This window comes from Xenopus laevis, chromosome 9_10L (assembly GCF_017654675.1).
Source record: "Xenopus laevis strain J_2021 chromosome 9_10L, Xenopus_laevis_v10.1, whole genome shotgun sequence".
Lineage (NCBI taxonomy): Eukaryota > Metazoa > Chordata > Amphibia > Anura > Pipidae > Xenopus > Xenopus laevis.
The window spans coordinates 81,934,603-81,950,507 of NC_054387.1; positions in this window are offsets into that span (position 1 = coordinate 81,934,603).

Below are 15,905 nucleotides of genomic sequence, written 5' to 3' on the forward strand. Positions count from 1 at the left end.
AGCAACAATACAGCATTTGGATACTTAAAATTGTACATTGCACTTCCTAAGATGATTGTAATGCATTGATAGTAAGTTTACACTGCACCTTCTTACCTCCCAGCAATTGAAAAACCAAAAGAGGGAGAAAAAGATCTGCGGCGTGTAGTGTGGCAAATGTTTTGACCATGCCGATTTTATGGCCCACCCCTAAATACCACGGCCATTTTACACAATTTTGCAGATTATGGGAAGTTCAAACACATTTCTGTGGGTTTTATGCTTTATGTTCAGACCCTCAGTTCAGACCTGCTTATCTTAAATAGTTACAAAATGCAGGTACTGAGTGTTCTGGGCTCTCTGCCCAAAGCCTCTTATTTACTTAGAAACTTAGATCAAAAAGAAACTCGGGACATTTCAGAAAGAAACCAGGACTGCAGGCTGAGCTGTCAAAATCGGAGCTGTTCCACAAAAAACGGGGCAGTTGGGAGGTATGCACCTTTCTATTGACTATAAGGATATTCTTTTCATGTTGCTCGCACCGTTTATTGATTTCATGTCAATGTATTTAAGTACATTTTAAGTCTATAAATTAAAAGTAAATTCTAACCAGGTCTTGCTGTTAATCTATTACTTTTACTTTTTGTAATATGCTATCGATACCCCTTATCTGGAAAACCAAAGGTCTCAAGTATTCTGGATAACAGTTTCCATACTTGTATTTATTAATATCCTACAGTATTCAAGGACTTGCATATATTAGATGAAGCACTATATCTACAAGTGTTTAAAAAGTTAATACGCAGTTTTGTGTATATACTGTATATAAAAAGTGAAGACAGAACTTTCACTTGATTGCAGTTACATTCTGCTGCATGTTGCACTAGAATTTGAATGAGAAACAATAAAGCATTTATAATGTAGTGTCGCTTTTACAGATGAGCAATTCTAATTCATCATATGTATTTAGCTATAGAACATAATATAAATGTACATATATTCATTACTGCATTGAGGTATTGTTTGACTCAACTGACAAAGTAACGGATGAATCAAATTGACACACTACAATAAGTGCTAATAATACTGATAATACTGTAAATTACATGGTCTATTTTCTAATCACTATCAATGTTTTCCAAGAATTATAGAACATCTTTTGAAACTACAAGCAAACCAGAATATGTTAAATAACAGGGTATAGAAGTGAAGGGACAACATTAGATTTCAATATGGATCAAAATATAAGTAAGGCTTGGAAACTTAGATAAACAATGTATACAGCCTTCTTATCATGATATTGCTTAACTGGAAGTTTTTTTTAATGATGTTTGTTTTTTTCCAGCACATCTGTATTACCACCCTGTAGTATAACCCTATTTAGCTACTTTTCAGTTTGTGTTTTTAAGAGTAATGTGAAATTTGACTAATTGAAAATAAAGAGTAGAAATAGTTTTTTTCACATTTTAAGCGACTGAAATAAATTGAATAAGGGCTTTCAGAAGTATTGCCTGTTTCAGCTTGACTTCTAAAATTTACATTATTTTTTTGTTTACCAAATCTGTTCTGTATTAGAAATAGTTCTAATCTAAAAAGAGGATATGGACTATGTGTATACTATAGTGATGACTACCCACCATATCATTAACAGTATTATGTTAATCTTCTTAAAGTACAAGTAATTTATAAAGTCTAAATAAATATTAAATGAGAACCACATTGATTTCACAACACTACAGGTTACAATCTGGTGGGATAAAATGTATACATTTTTTTGAGAAATAAATTAAAGTTTTGGCAGAATTGTATTATTTGTAAAAGAGTATAAACTAAAAGAGAGCTTTGTATAACATGAACAAGTTACAGATATACACGTAGATGTCACTTCACTGCTGGGTACAGAATATGTCTGAAAACGACGATGGTGGTCATGATAATACAATTGCACATGATACTCACAAAAATATTTAGATTAAAAGGTCAATCATGTTTTTCTAATGGCCCTGTCACATAAAATGTAAACATACGCATTAATAGTAAAGAAGCAAAGAGGTAGAAAAAGTTCTAAGGAGAATTGCCACACAACTGCAACAGACGACATTAGCACACATACAGATACACATGCATATAGACATATGGAAGCTGTCATAGAACAGGGGGCCATTGAAGAAAATGGTCCGGCACTAACAGATTCCGTGGACAGGCGTAGTAAAAGAACTGCAAGCTTTATTTTATGCAAATATAGGACTGTTTGCAGTTCTTTTAGAGAGTGAGTGTCTGACCATTGTCCTCAATGGCATGATTTTCTCTCCTCAAGCTAAAGGTCTAAGACATTTGCACCCAGATTCCACGTACAGATGAGCAGTTTTACCATTTTGTGATCACATACTAAAAGGGACTTTATTTTGCTCTTTGACAGAACAGGAGGTCTCAACATTTATGGGACCCTAAAACTAGAAGATTCAGTACTGCTTAATACAGTATGGAATAAGGAACTCAGGGGCACCAAGCTTTAGATTCCAGCATAATACAAATTGGGTCTAAAAGGAATCAGTAAAAAGAGCTGTCAGTTCTCCTGGAGTGCTCGGGAGTTACCCAGTTTTTGACCTTCAGCTTCCCGGCACTATATGCAATTACCCTGGCTTTCAGAACCTTGTCGGGAGACCCTCCAGTGTCCTTTTTCACATTATTCTTCACCAGTAATATTTATGAACTGTTCAGTGTTTATTTATTCATATGTCTAAATCATTTATCCCTATTTATGTTCCTTGCCAGATCCAATTTATACATTCTTAGGGAAAGTTTACTTCCCAGCTAATACATTTATACATTGTAAACAGTTTAGATTAGCCCATGGCTTGCACATACAATTGTGTAAACTGCTACAATTAAGCATGAAGAAACAGCCTAGCCTGCTTGTTTTAGAAGCACAAATATGGCAAAATCGCTGTTGAAATTCATATTTGCAGCAGATGCACAAGGCGTTGGTTGTTGCAATGAGAAATTTGGTGATTTAAATTCCCCATACTGGATACAGGTAATTCCTACTAAGAGAGTATTCCAGGATATAATGAAAATTACAGTGTGGTTCAACCAGTGAACATTCAGTTGTACAACTCACTCAATGGAACATAATGATTGCACAGTTTTCACTGACACAGCAATTAAAGCCTAGTGCTATAAATCTAAAGGTTATCTCGGCAACACCGTAAACGGAGCCAATGGCATTGCTTATAATATTATTAGGCAGACTTACATGCCGGGCTAATAGTCAACATGCCCGGATATGTGCCTAAAATATGTGCCTAAAATGACTTAAGGTAATGTCTAAGGTCAAAAGAATAATGCAGCCAGAATATTTCTGAAATGTAGCCTGCTGACCTGCACAGGTGAAATCTGCTGGAGGAATTTAAATAGAAAACATTAAAGGAACTTTGTTATCAACACTGATCTTTACCTCATTTGGCCTAATACAAAGGAAGCAACTCTGGATTAGCCTATGAACATATTTAGGTTTGTATTTCCAAAGGCTGCTCTTGATTGGTTCTTTATTGGTTCTTTCCATACTGTTGTCTTACCCCTACACACTTGGGAACTTAGCAATGAAGTTGCACTGCAAATCTGACTAAAATACTATTTGCCTAGAAAAGGGCCATTTCTTGTCTGAATTTCAGTCTGTTGGTTTTATGAAAGGGTAGAAACAACATTTGCCTTGGGCCCTCAAGCCTTTTGGGAGAATAAAAACACTTAAAGGCATATAAACCTTTTAGGTGTTACATGCCACATTAAATTAAAGAGGAGGAGGAGGCATTATGCTATTGCAATCAAAGTCAACTGTTCCGTCCTCCTTGGGTTTCTAGAAAAAGCTGATCGATTCCCTAAGCAAAAACTGGTTAATCTGGCCTTGGGTTGTCTGGATAAGTAAGAGGCAATTTGGGGACACTGGTTGAAAAAGCAGGACCTTGACAAAATAGTGCATTCTCTGATCTTCATACTGATCTATTACCACCCTGGCTCTTTCAATTCCCAGCCCCATACAGTATATCTTCTTTTATAATTTATTTGTGTTTATGTTTATTCAGAAAACTTTTAATAACGATTAAAAAAAGAGGAGGTGGCTTACTTTATCTTTCAGCTAAAAAAGGCAAGGCTGCCTGGTTAGTGTAGGTGAATCAAGGGGGCTGGCAACAAATCAAATGGAAGTGTCAGGGAGTCACTCCTACATAACAGCAAATGTTCAATAAATCCTGACCACCAAAAATGATTTGTATTTTTACCAGTGTAGATGCAACTTAGAACCGCATTGGTAAATGTTGCACAAGCTGCATCACAGTTTTTTAAAGGCACTGTGAGTGTGAATGTGAAGTGTGAGTGTAGGTGCCCGCCTAGGGCGCAATCATGGGGGGGCGCACTTAAAAGGGGATTTTCTTTATTTTTTTTAAACCCTGGTTTGCTTTGTTTTAAATAGTTTTTTAAGTTTGTAAACCACCTGTTCCAAACCCCTCTTGCCCGTGATTCCTACTGCAGGCACAAGCACTCCCTATCTTCCTCTTGGCTCCTGCTGGCAAAAGTACATTTTTGGGGGAAATATTGTGGATTTTTTGGCTGCTGCTGCTGGCACAGGTACAGGTTGAGGGCAAAATGAGGGATTGTTTGCTGCTGGCTAGGGTATATGGGGCAATATGGTGGCTGCTGGCACAGGTGCACAGATGTTTGGGGCAATATGATGGATTTTTGGCTCCTGCTGGCACAGGTACAAATTAGGGTTAAAATGATGATTTTTTTTAGCTGCTGCTGGCATAGGTTCTGATTGGGGGCTTGGAAGCAATCTTAGGGATTGACTGCCTGATTGGAACAGGTACAAATGGGGCAATATGATAGGTGCTGGCACAGGTACATGGGGCAACATGGTGGCTGCTGGCACAGGTACAGGGGGCAATATGAATGGTTAGGTGGGAAATGGTAATGCAGGACCAGGTGGGGGGCACTGATTGAAGCCCTTGCTTAGGGTGCCAAAATACCTTGGCACGGCCCTGGTCAGGAGCATGTGTAGGTGCAAGTAATTCAATTCACTCCTTGCATCTGTGATCCTTATAACTTGTATCTTGCACACAGTTTGTCAGGCTGAATTGGTATATTGGCATTAACTTCAGTCAGCAACCACCTTTGTGAATAGGAACTAAGGGGCAAATTCACTAAGATTCGTAGTTTCGCCAGCGTCCGATTCGCCGCATTTCGCCAGGCGTATTTTCGCCAGCGCTTCGTAAATTCACTAAAATCCGAAGTTGCGTTCAGGGGAAGCGTAAGGTTGCGAAGTTGCACTAGCGTTAATTTGCCAAGCAAAGCGAAGTTACGCTAGCAATGCTTAATTTGCATACGGCGCAAATTGAAGTTACAATGGAGGTATATGTAGCATTACTACACAAGCCTGGGAAACCTTCAAAACAGCAAATAAAATTTTTATTTTGCCCTACACATGTGCCCACTGTATAGTTAAGTTGCCATGAGTTAGGAAATGTAGGGAGGAAGGAGGGGAGCCCCAAAAAAATGTTCGATCTTTTTCAGCCTATCACCCATAAAAAAAGAAAAAACGCCAGCGTTTTTTGGGACTTCGGAAAAATGTTTAACTTTTTTTGAAGCAATCCCTATCTACTCTATTGCACTTCGCCTGGTCTGAGGTGGCGAAGGAAGTCTGAGGTGGCTTAGGAAGTCTGGCGTAAAAGGTTGCTGTTCAGAAAAATGCGCGCGTCAGTGAATTTGCGTAGTTACGTTCGTTGCACAAATTCGCCAGGCGTAAGGGTGCAAAGTAACACTAGAGAATTTACGCCAGTGTCCGTTAATGAATCGGCGAGTTACCAAAAATGCGCCACGCTAGCGTTAGGCGATTCGTCCTTTAGTGAATTTGCCCCTATATGTGTACAATTTTGCAGGCAACTTTTTGGTTTGCACCTGATTTTGTAAATAAACCAAAACCATAATAATAACCAGAGATTACAATTCAAAGGGGTTAATATCTGAAATATACACTTTCAGAAGTTGCCATTTACAAGGAATTCTACTGAACCCTTCAGTATATCCATTGGCACTGTTCTATTGATTTATTTGCAAGACTTTTGTTGCTTTAACAGGAGTAATGTGGTATTTCAGGTAATGCAAGAGTAATGTGGCATTGCAATTGAAGCAAATGACAGACACCTAAAGGCTCACTTAAATGGGCACAAAGCTCTGCAAGTATAGACACCCTTCATTAAAGGCAACTGCTTTAGGCACAGTGATGCTGGAATTCTAGTGCAAAATGCTGGACTGTAGGGCAATAAATTATGATTTCAGTCCGACAACTATACTTTGAACACTTCACTGTGTAAGTAAACACACCCTCTAATTTATTAACCAGCTGTATAATTTACAACATAGTAAACGGCGATGTTCTTCATTTAAAGCGAATTTCTATTTTGCTACAGGCTTGTGCCTCGTTAAAGATCTTCTCTTATTGGACCAACTACACCATATGTGACATGCCTAATGGGCCTGAGCAAAGTATTACAATTTTGTTTTAGCAAAAGCTTACAGAGAGGACATACACTGGTAATTATTTTATGATTATAGGACAATGCAATTGCTTCCAGTGCAATTGAGCAATTTTTAAAGACCCTGACAAACTTCGAGGGGCAATAATTCTTTGTGACAAGCAGTCAAAAACAAATTGTACTATCTCTGGAAATTACTCACAGATGGAAACTATGTCCATATGCACAGACATTACATTCTACCTTCTGTTTTTTCGGTACAGATTACCTCCTCAAGCTTTAGGTCTGGGTTGGGGCTGTGCACCTGGACCCCATGTTTCTAGCTGTGAGATTTGACCAATTTGGCTTTAGCACTATATAGTTTCATTTATTTTTCAATTCTAACCTTTTTTCTGACCTATTTTTAGAACAAATTCTCCCCTGACCCTGGCTTCTACATATTAATAGGATAAGGAGTCACAGTTCCGACCCTTCCAGGCTGAGCGTTCACACAGCAGACCAATACCTGTGAATATGATTGTGCATATCCACTAACCTACAGTCATTTTCTCACAAAAAGAGCATAGCTTACAATGACCTAAAAGTGGTCACATAGGCTATGGATGATATCTGGTCAAGTTTTTAAAGGGGGAAACTCAAATTTTTAGAGGGAAAAAAACTTGGATTTTTAGAGATTTTTTTGTACCCCAAAGCTGCTAAAAATCTAAATCCGAAAATACTCAATCTAAAACCTGTCAAGGTCATGTAGAAGTCAATGGCAGATGTCTCTGCAGTTGTTTCTTGATATTGTGATCTGTGCTGGATAATCTGACAAGAACTTTTAAGACCATGTCCACATTAATGGTGGTAGCACACCAAAAACAAAATGATTGGTGTTCTCTGCAGGGATATCACTCATAAGTCATAGGTGAAACAAGTTTATCATGGTATTAAGACATACCCTTAAATCCATATGCCTCTTCCTTCCCTGTGAATAACACAGCACCCCCAGCACATGATTAAACACCTTTGGGACCCACTAACAAGTGTTTCCAAATGCTATGGCTATATGCTATGAATGGAACACACAGATAGAGTAGGGCAGGCAGAGTATAGCACACACAGGTAACATAGGGCAGGCAGAGAATGGCACACACATGGAGCATAGGGCAGATAGAGTATGGCCTTCACAAGGAGCAAAGGACATGTAGAGTATGGCACACACAGGGAGCATAGGGCAGGCATAGTATGGCACACACAAGTAACATACGGCAAGCAGAGTATGGCACACATAAGTACAACAGGGCAGGCAGAGTATGGCACACACAGGGGGCAAAGGGTAGGCATAGTATGGCACACAGAGGTAACATAGGGCAGGCAGAGCAAGGCCCACAAATGGAGCATAGTTCAGACAGAGTATGACGCACACAAGAAGCATAGGCCATGTAGAGTGTGGCACACAGGGAGCATAGGGCAGGAAGTGTATAATGAACACAGGGAGCATAGGGCAGGCAGAGTATAATGAACACAGGGAGCATAGGGAGACAGGGAAACCTATCAGGACCACTCTAAGATGAACAGTTCATACCGTGCTACATACAGTGACACAGTTCCAGTGCTGAGGTATGAATAGATGAACAATGTGCGTACTTTCAGTCCAGGTATGAGTAGTGAACAGTACAGGGCTTTAGGGGAGTGAACAATAGAGGTGTCACAAGTGTGAACAGTGAAGGGAGGTAAAAGGTGTGAACAATGAAGGAGTTTACTGTCTTAATTTGAGGTGTGAACAATGCAGGGGTCAGGTACTCTCAGTACTGATACATTTTAAATCTTACACATGGTAAGCAGACACAGCAGGCATACTTTCATATGGGGGGCCACACAAGGTAAGCAGACACAGCAGGCATACTTTCATATGGGGGGCCACACAAGGGGGGGGTCACAGGCCACCAGTTGGACAGTACTGCTCTAGTTTTTGCCTCATATTTTATGGAGAATAAACAGGCTCATGCTTGACCCAACCACAGCCTTATATTTCATGGAGAATAAATGGGCTCATGCTTGATCAAACCACGGCCCCATATTTTATGATGATTAAACAAATCATAAAAATATTTATAGTAAATGCCAATAACAATATATTGTTGAGGTCAATGCTTGCTTGTGAAAAAAATATAACTGATACATAAAATATCCCTTTCCCTGCTAAACTGAGAGAAAATGCAACATGTGGAAATGTTGGACAACTAACAGTTGTTGGAATATACTGTAAACTTTTAGTCTGGAGAGCCTCTGGTTCAAGATACCTATTTCAGTAGCATAAATGAGATCATGTACAGTAAAGTTCCCTTCAAGGTATCATAATAGGCACTATTTGATGGAACCCTATGTACATAATAGTTCCAGATACACCGCACATTCCCACCAATGAGGTAAAATATTCTAAGTAGACCCAAACTAGAGCACAGTGCATGATAGAGTACATAGGAAAGAGTCACTTCTTTAAAGCAGACAAGTCCAAGGGTCCTGCACATTTATCTGTTGCCCCTTGAGGTATGGTTGCTGCCCAATTTCCAATTTCTTGCCATAATGAAGAATAAGAAATTAAAGGGCATTGTGACGCTATGCCTTTGTCCTTTTTCATGTAAATACACCGACTGAAACTATTTTGCAACCTTCGCTGTTCTAAAGCGTGGAACTTTTGTTAAGGCTTTTCTTGGTTATAAGCATTACATTCTCATTGCTGGGGAATGCCAGCTGACATCACTCAGCTTTTATGAAGAGTAGATTGTTTATGGCCTTGCTTTTTTGTGGTTGCCCTGTTGCGTTTAGCATCCCTGAGGAGTTTACAGCAGGCTAACAGAAGCTTCTGATCCTTGAAACAGAATTGCAGAATGAAACGTTATAAAGTCCTTCCATAATTTTATGTAGCACTTATTCTGGCTCCGCTTTGCACGCTGAAAACATTCCCAGGGCATAATCAAAAACAAAAACGAAAATTAAGGTTTATGCCTACACAGAGGATATTAAAATATTGTTGAAATGTATCTTTAAAATTCGCTTTATAAAGTCCTGTCCTTAGTGCACTAAACAAAAGTGCATTCTGTCAATTTGGAAATTCTGCCAGAGGAGCTGCTGTAAGGGGCATAAACCAGTGCTTTATATTATGCCTGAGCAGTTCTGGACCTTTGTGTGATTGCCAGGAACAATTTTGAAATTCAGTCCTGATGGGTTATGGATCATGAGATTTCACTAAGCCTTCTAAATGATAGCAATATTAATATTTAACGTGTATCTAAAATCTCAAATGATAACTGTGTGAGTGTTGTGTGTGACCACAACACTGCTCTTATCCTATATTACTAATATCCTTTGATGCAAGTATAAGTGACTTATTGGTGGGGATTAGGAGGGATAGGGAGAGGCACGAGCCAATTGTCAGATGTTAGTACCATATCATACCTCCCAACATTTTGGAAGTAAAAAGAGGGACAAAAAATTTTTCCCGCACGTATCGCAGCAATTTTTTTTACCACACCCCTTTCTGTGGCCACACCCCCTAATTACCATGTTTGTTTTACAAAATTTGGCAGGTTATGAAAGTTTTAAAATATTTCTCCTTATCTAAACTGTGTTTTTGTGTCTCAAAATTGTTACAAAGTATCTTATTTGCACCTGTTAACTGTTCTGGGCTCTCTGCTAAAAGCCAATTAAGTGAGAAACTTTGTTTCTTTTTCTGGCTGTTCAGTGCATAGAAAAGAGGGACTTTCCAGTACAAATGAGGGACTGCGGGTTGAGCTGTCAAAAGAGGGACTGTCCCTCCGAAAAAGGGACAGTTGGGAGGTATGCCATATGTGTTCTTTGGAAATACTGTGCCAAAGGCAGCACACTAACCATGTACATTAATCTGTGAATTGGATTCTGCAAAAAATAAAAAGCTTGCCAGAATTTAGATGGCAAGCTTTTTTTCCCCAAAAACAAACCCTCTCATGGAAAAATAAAGACATATGCTTTTTTAAAAACAGGTTTGTAAAAAAAAAAACAAAAGCAATCATTTGCAGAAAACATGAGCGTGTTCAGGCAGTCACTCACCTTTTCTGCAATGGTTTCCCCTGACCTGGCGTATAAAAAGATAAATGATAAATGGGGCCTTATGTGTCTATGTTGCTGATTTAAAGACTTAGGTGTTACATCGCACAGTTGTCAATGTCAACCAATCAGGCTTTAATTTTCTACCTTGCAGTAAAAAAGGCTAATGTTGATTGGTTGCTATTAGTAACTGCACTGAGTCTGGTACTGAGATGTGGAGAGGTGGCCAGTAAGTTCATCTTTTGATAAAATCATAATGTAATGCTGCTACTGGAATGATGTTTCTGGGAAATGTCAGCATTTCTGGGCTAGAGATGGATCAGCATCCTTGGCAGAGGCTGGATAAGAGGGGCCAGGGTGGGGAGGATTTCTAGGGGAACAGAGTAGCAAGAGAAAGGGGGGTATAGGGATCCTGGAGGAGTATTCAGAGGGAATGGAAAGTGAGATACAAATGAAAGTGCATTTTGGGGAGGTGGCTAAGGGTACCCTATCATTAGAACATAACTTTACAACAGGTATAGTCTCTTTGTACTTCTAGTACTTCCAGTCTTCACTTTTAGAAGGATACATCTATAATAAAGGAACAGTGCATTGTGCAGCACAACATCTCAACATTGCCTTATAGTCTCTCCTTTAAGCAGAATGTTAGTATGAATGCACTTGAATTTGGGGCTGCATAGATTTCAGTGCACCAGACATAGTTATTTTTTTAAAGGTGAACTATTTTAAAATTGAAAGTTGGAAGGTGTGCACTGGCTGTGCACTGACTGCTTTGAATGACTGTGGTACTCACACATGCTATAGTTAGTTACTAATAACCCTCCCTCCAGTACAAATATTCTCTGTATCCACACCCCAAAGCACAGTCACTACACTCTGACTGTAAAGTTCCACTCCTGTGTCAAAGTGATGAGGTGGCTGCAATAAATCTACTGCAATGAATCTACAGCTAATGTTGTCACCTATTCTGTACGGGTATTTAGCAATAATAGTAAAATGCGCATGCACTATAATAATTACCAAAATTCATAGAGCAGATGTTTCTGTACAGCCTTAATATGCTGGTGGAAAAAACATTGATGCGCTGTTGTTCCCCCATGTTGTGTTTAGTATGCGGATTTTGTATGTGTCCATGATTAAGTATACAAGATGTCTGAAATGGAGTCTGGGAGAGAACCACATCAATGCACTATTGTGGTCTCAATGGGAAAATCAAATCCCCCAATGGATATCTGGACTATTTTCTGCCAGATATCAGATGGGCAGGCTTGTCGGCTAGCCCCATACACAGTCCAATAAACTGCCAAATCTGAAAGGACTTTTATCAGCACATGTATGGCCACCTTTACAGTTGTGTTTGCTAATGCTTGCCTTTCCTGATGCTAGTGCTGTAAACCCTAGGGCTTTAGCAAGCACCAGGGTCGGACTGGGGGGCTTCGGGCCCACCGGGGCTACTGCCCCAGGGCCCTGCTCCGGCCCCCGCTGCTAATCCGGCGTGCTTCATTGGACCAGTGCGCGTGCACGCGGCGCCGCGTTTGTGCGCACGCGCGCAGCAATAGCTTTGTGCGCATGCGCAGATCCTCTATTCTACCGCGACCCCCGACAAAGTGGGGTCGCGCATCCAAACTACGTAGCGGATCTGGGCCGGCGGGGCCCACAAGAGCCCGGGGCCCACCGGGTTTTTTCCCGGTGTCCCGCCGGCCCAGTCCGACACTGGCAAGCAGATAAATACAAATAAATGCATGACAGAAGTATAGAAGATAGGGAAAATGCAAAGGACCTGGTTAGGTCCTACCTAATGGCCAGTATTTTTTTCTGCAAAAGATGGCAACCCTACCAGCGACCCCTGATTGTTGTGTCCTAGGCAGCTGCCTCTTCTGCCTACCCCTGTTCCGGCCCTGTGGAGTACAAAAATCAAACGTTTCAGGGGCCTCACATCCCCTTAGTCAGTGATATAGTACTGAAGAAGGGGGCATTAGGCCCCTGAAACTTTGATTTTTGTACTCCGCACAAATAAATATTTGGAGGTACTTTGGGTACATCGCATCGAACCGTTTGAGTGCATCTTCTTTCTTCTCCAATTTTGGTTAACATTCATGCCCACTCACGTGACTATAGGAAGACAGCACCGACAAGGAATTTTAAAAACGTTTCAACAAACCATGAGTGTATTGAATCCTAATTTAATTGTTTGGAAACCCATAGACTGGGTTTGGAGACCCAGCTTCATTTTGGCACTGACTGACTTCCTTTCAGTTTTATATGCCAGAACAGTTCCAGCAATCGGCCATAAATGGAACAGCCTACCCCAAAGTTTGCAGGTAGATTGGGGCATAACTAGATTTGACTGGGTGGACTAAGAGTGTGGCCCACCTATTCAAATTCTCAGCAACTATTCTGATACTTAATATAAACTTGCAACTTAGAGGTGTGGAAGACTTAAATTATGAGGGTCAGGGCCGCCATCAGGGGGGGACAGGGGGGAAAGGGTAAGGGGGGCCCGGCCACGCCGCACTTACTTGATTAGCCGGGCCCCTCTGCTTTCTGAGAGCTGCTGACTTCGGGAAGGCAAGGCCGGAGCACAAGGGGAGGTATCTTCTGTCACAGAGTTTAAGTCCTGGCTGAGCTGCTCAGGGATTGGATAGCTGAGGTTTGAACTTTCCCTCCAGCTCATCCAATCACCATGCAGCTTTACTAGGACTTGAAATTCTGTGACCAATAAGGGAAGAAAATTCTGTCACTGGAAGAAGATGCAGCCATCTGTGCTCCGCTCCTCCCTTCTGAAGTTGGCAGCTCACTGACAGCAGGTGGGCCACACTAATGAAGTAATTGCAACATGGCAGGGCCGTTTAAGGGGGGCCTTGGCCACCAATGTTCTTATAATGGGAGGGGGTGTATGGATGCTGGGTTTTCATTTGGAGGGGTAGAACTTGATGGACTTTGTCTTTTTTCAACCCGATTTATCTATGTAACTATGTAACTATCGTGTATATCTATTATCTAATGCTTCTATTGAAAACAATTAACAGGACAAAAAACTCAGGTGAGGTTTCGTCTATATGAAAACTCATATATCTGCACCATGATTCCTTCCACTAATTAATAAATATATACATGCTGAAGCTAATCTTCTGTAGAAAATAAACAATGTGGTACTGTATCTTTAAGTAAATACAAATGGAATATATCCCATACATACTGATAAGGGGCATTTTTCCCTTTAATTTGCAGCCCCCTCTTTTCCTACTTGGAGGTAAATCTCCAGACACACTGCATGCATTATGAGTAATGAGACGCTCCAAACACTGGGATCTCCTAATGGAAACCAAATGTCAGAGCTTTTTCCCTGGTTTCTCTTGGTGACTACAAAATAAAACATACGGTTTTCTTCCAAGAAGATTTAATTTGAAAGGGGAAAAAAGCAAGAAGCAACTTTAACACTTCCATTTCTGCCAGGAAAAGCAATGCACACGGACCCCTGTGCTGTGAATCAGCCCGTGCACCTCTGGGAATGTACTAGAACATACTACTATAAACACCCAATCTGGCATCTCACAAAGTTCCTTTGTCCTAATTGGTCCTAAAAAAAGAACCAGAGGTGTACCTACAGGAAGCAAACCTTGCCAATGCTGAGTGGCCAGGGAAGTATAGGGAGCACAGTGGGGCATTGGTTGATAAGCAGTTTATAGATAGATAGATAGATAGATAGATAGATAGATAGATAGATAGATAATAGATAGATGATAGATAGATAGATAGATAGATAGATAGATAGATAGATAGATAGATAGATAGATAGATAGATAGATGCTCATTTAAAATGTTTTATTCATAAATTTAGGGAGGCCCAAAATGATTTTGCTATGGGGCCCAGTTACTTCTAGTTACAACACTAAAGAGAATCATGTTACCTATAAAGGAACAGTCAACCTGCAGCATTCCAGCTGAGTGTGTAGAATGAGCGATTCTGAACTGATTTTGATTCATTACCATTCAGATAATATACAGAGAGAGCCTTAATAGTAAATCTGACAATTAGAAATAGGCACTTGGAAACAGAAGCCAAGTGTTGCCTCTCACACAGAAGGGTATTGGGACATGGGTGCCAGAATTAACATGTCAAGAATTTTGGCAATTTAAAAGTCGTACATATTGGAAAACCATATGACTGCACTTCAGTAAATAAAATGCCTTCATTTAGCACCCTAGGGCACTGAGTAGCAATTGTTCAAGCCTAAATGACTCTCTGTCAAGCTATAGAATAAAATGCCATAAGTTATGCATTTAGGTGGGCAGAGACCTTTGTTTTAAACGCTCATCAAATGCTTGGATGAAACACCCACTAGGAGTCAGCACCACGGCAGATTGCAGTCATTGACCAGGGGGAATAGGACTTTGCACCTCTTTGTGACCCTTTGCATCCACAGTTAGTACATGAGTGGTCAAACCAATACTGATGATGTCCTTCAGACCTGCCCACTGATACACCCCTCTCCCATGCTACAGATGCACTTACCCAACAGCTTTGGCAGATTTAATAGGAATTTAATTGCTTTTTTTGATTTGCAAACAAAATAAACTGTGACCAGCAGAATACAAAGAATGAGATTTTTAGGGAAATGATGACTCCAAATGTTTTGTGACAATACCCCTTAGAGAATGAGCCTCACTAAAAGGGTCACGTAATATCACCCGCTCCGTTTCATCTATATAAAAATCAGATTTACTCTCACCCATGCATCACACTGCATACTGCACGCCCATTTGGCAGCATAATATATTATCTATGGTATAGGGCCAAAACAGCAGCTTTCTAGCCCTGTTTGGGATCTACAAGATATGGTCCAGGAATACATAAAAATAATTAAAAGATTTCCATAATCACTTTGAATTCTGGCTGTCAAGCCCAAAAACAAAAACGACCAATTGCAATGTGTCTTTACTAAAATATAGTAATTAAGGGTCAAAATACATACAAAATGTTTCCCTGTAAAGGAGGTGTAGAACCAACCCCCAAAATCTTTAGCGCTCTCACTATAGGAGTCTCTCTATACTGCCCCCTACAGGTTATTAGATCCAATGCCCCAGAGACAGGAGCTAAAAGCAAAATCTAACCCCATGGAATAGACTCAACTGAGATTTTTTTTTTTACTTTAAAACATGTTGTATTTTTTAAGGGGTTACTAGAACTGTCCACGAAGCAAGGCCATCAGTGGAAATATTTAATATTCTTCAAAAGAACAAAGAAAATGGCAAGAAAGTCACGCTAAAAACACCTCCAGCTCCGGCAAAGCGTTACTCTATTAAAGTCCCACAGCTCCCCCTTGCGGT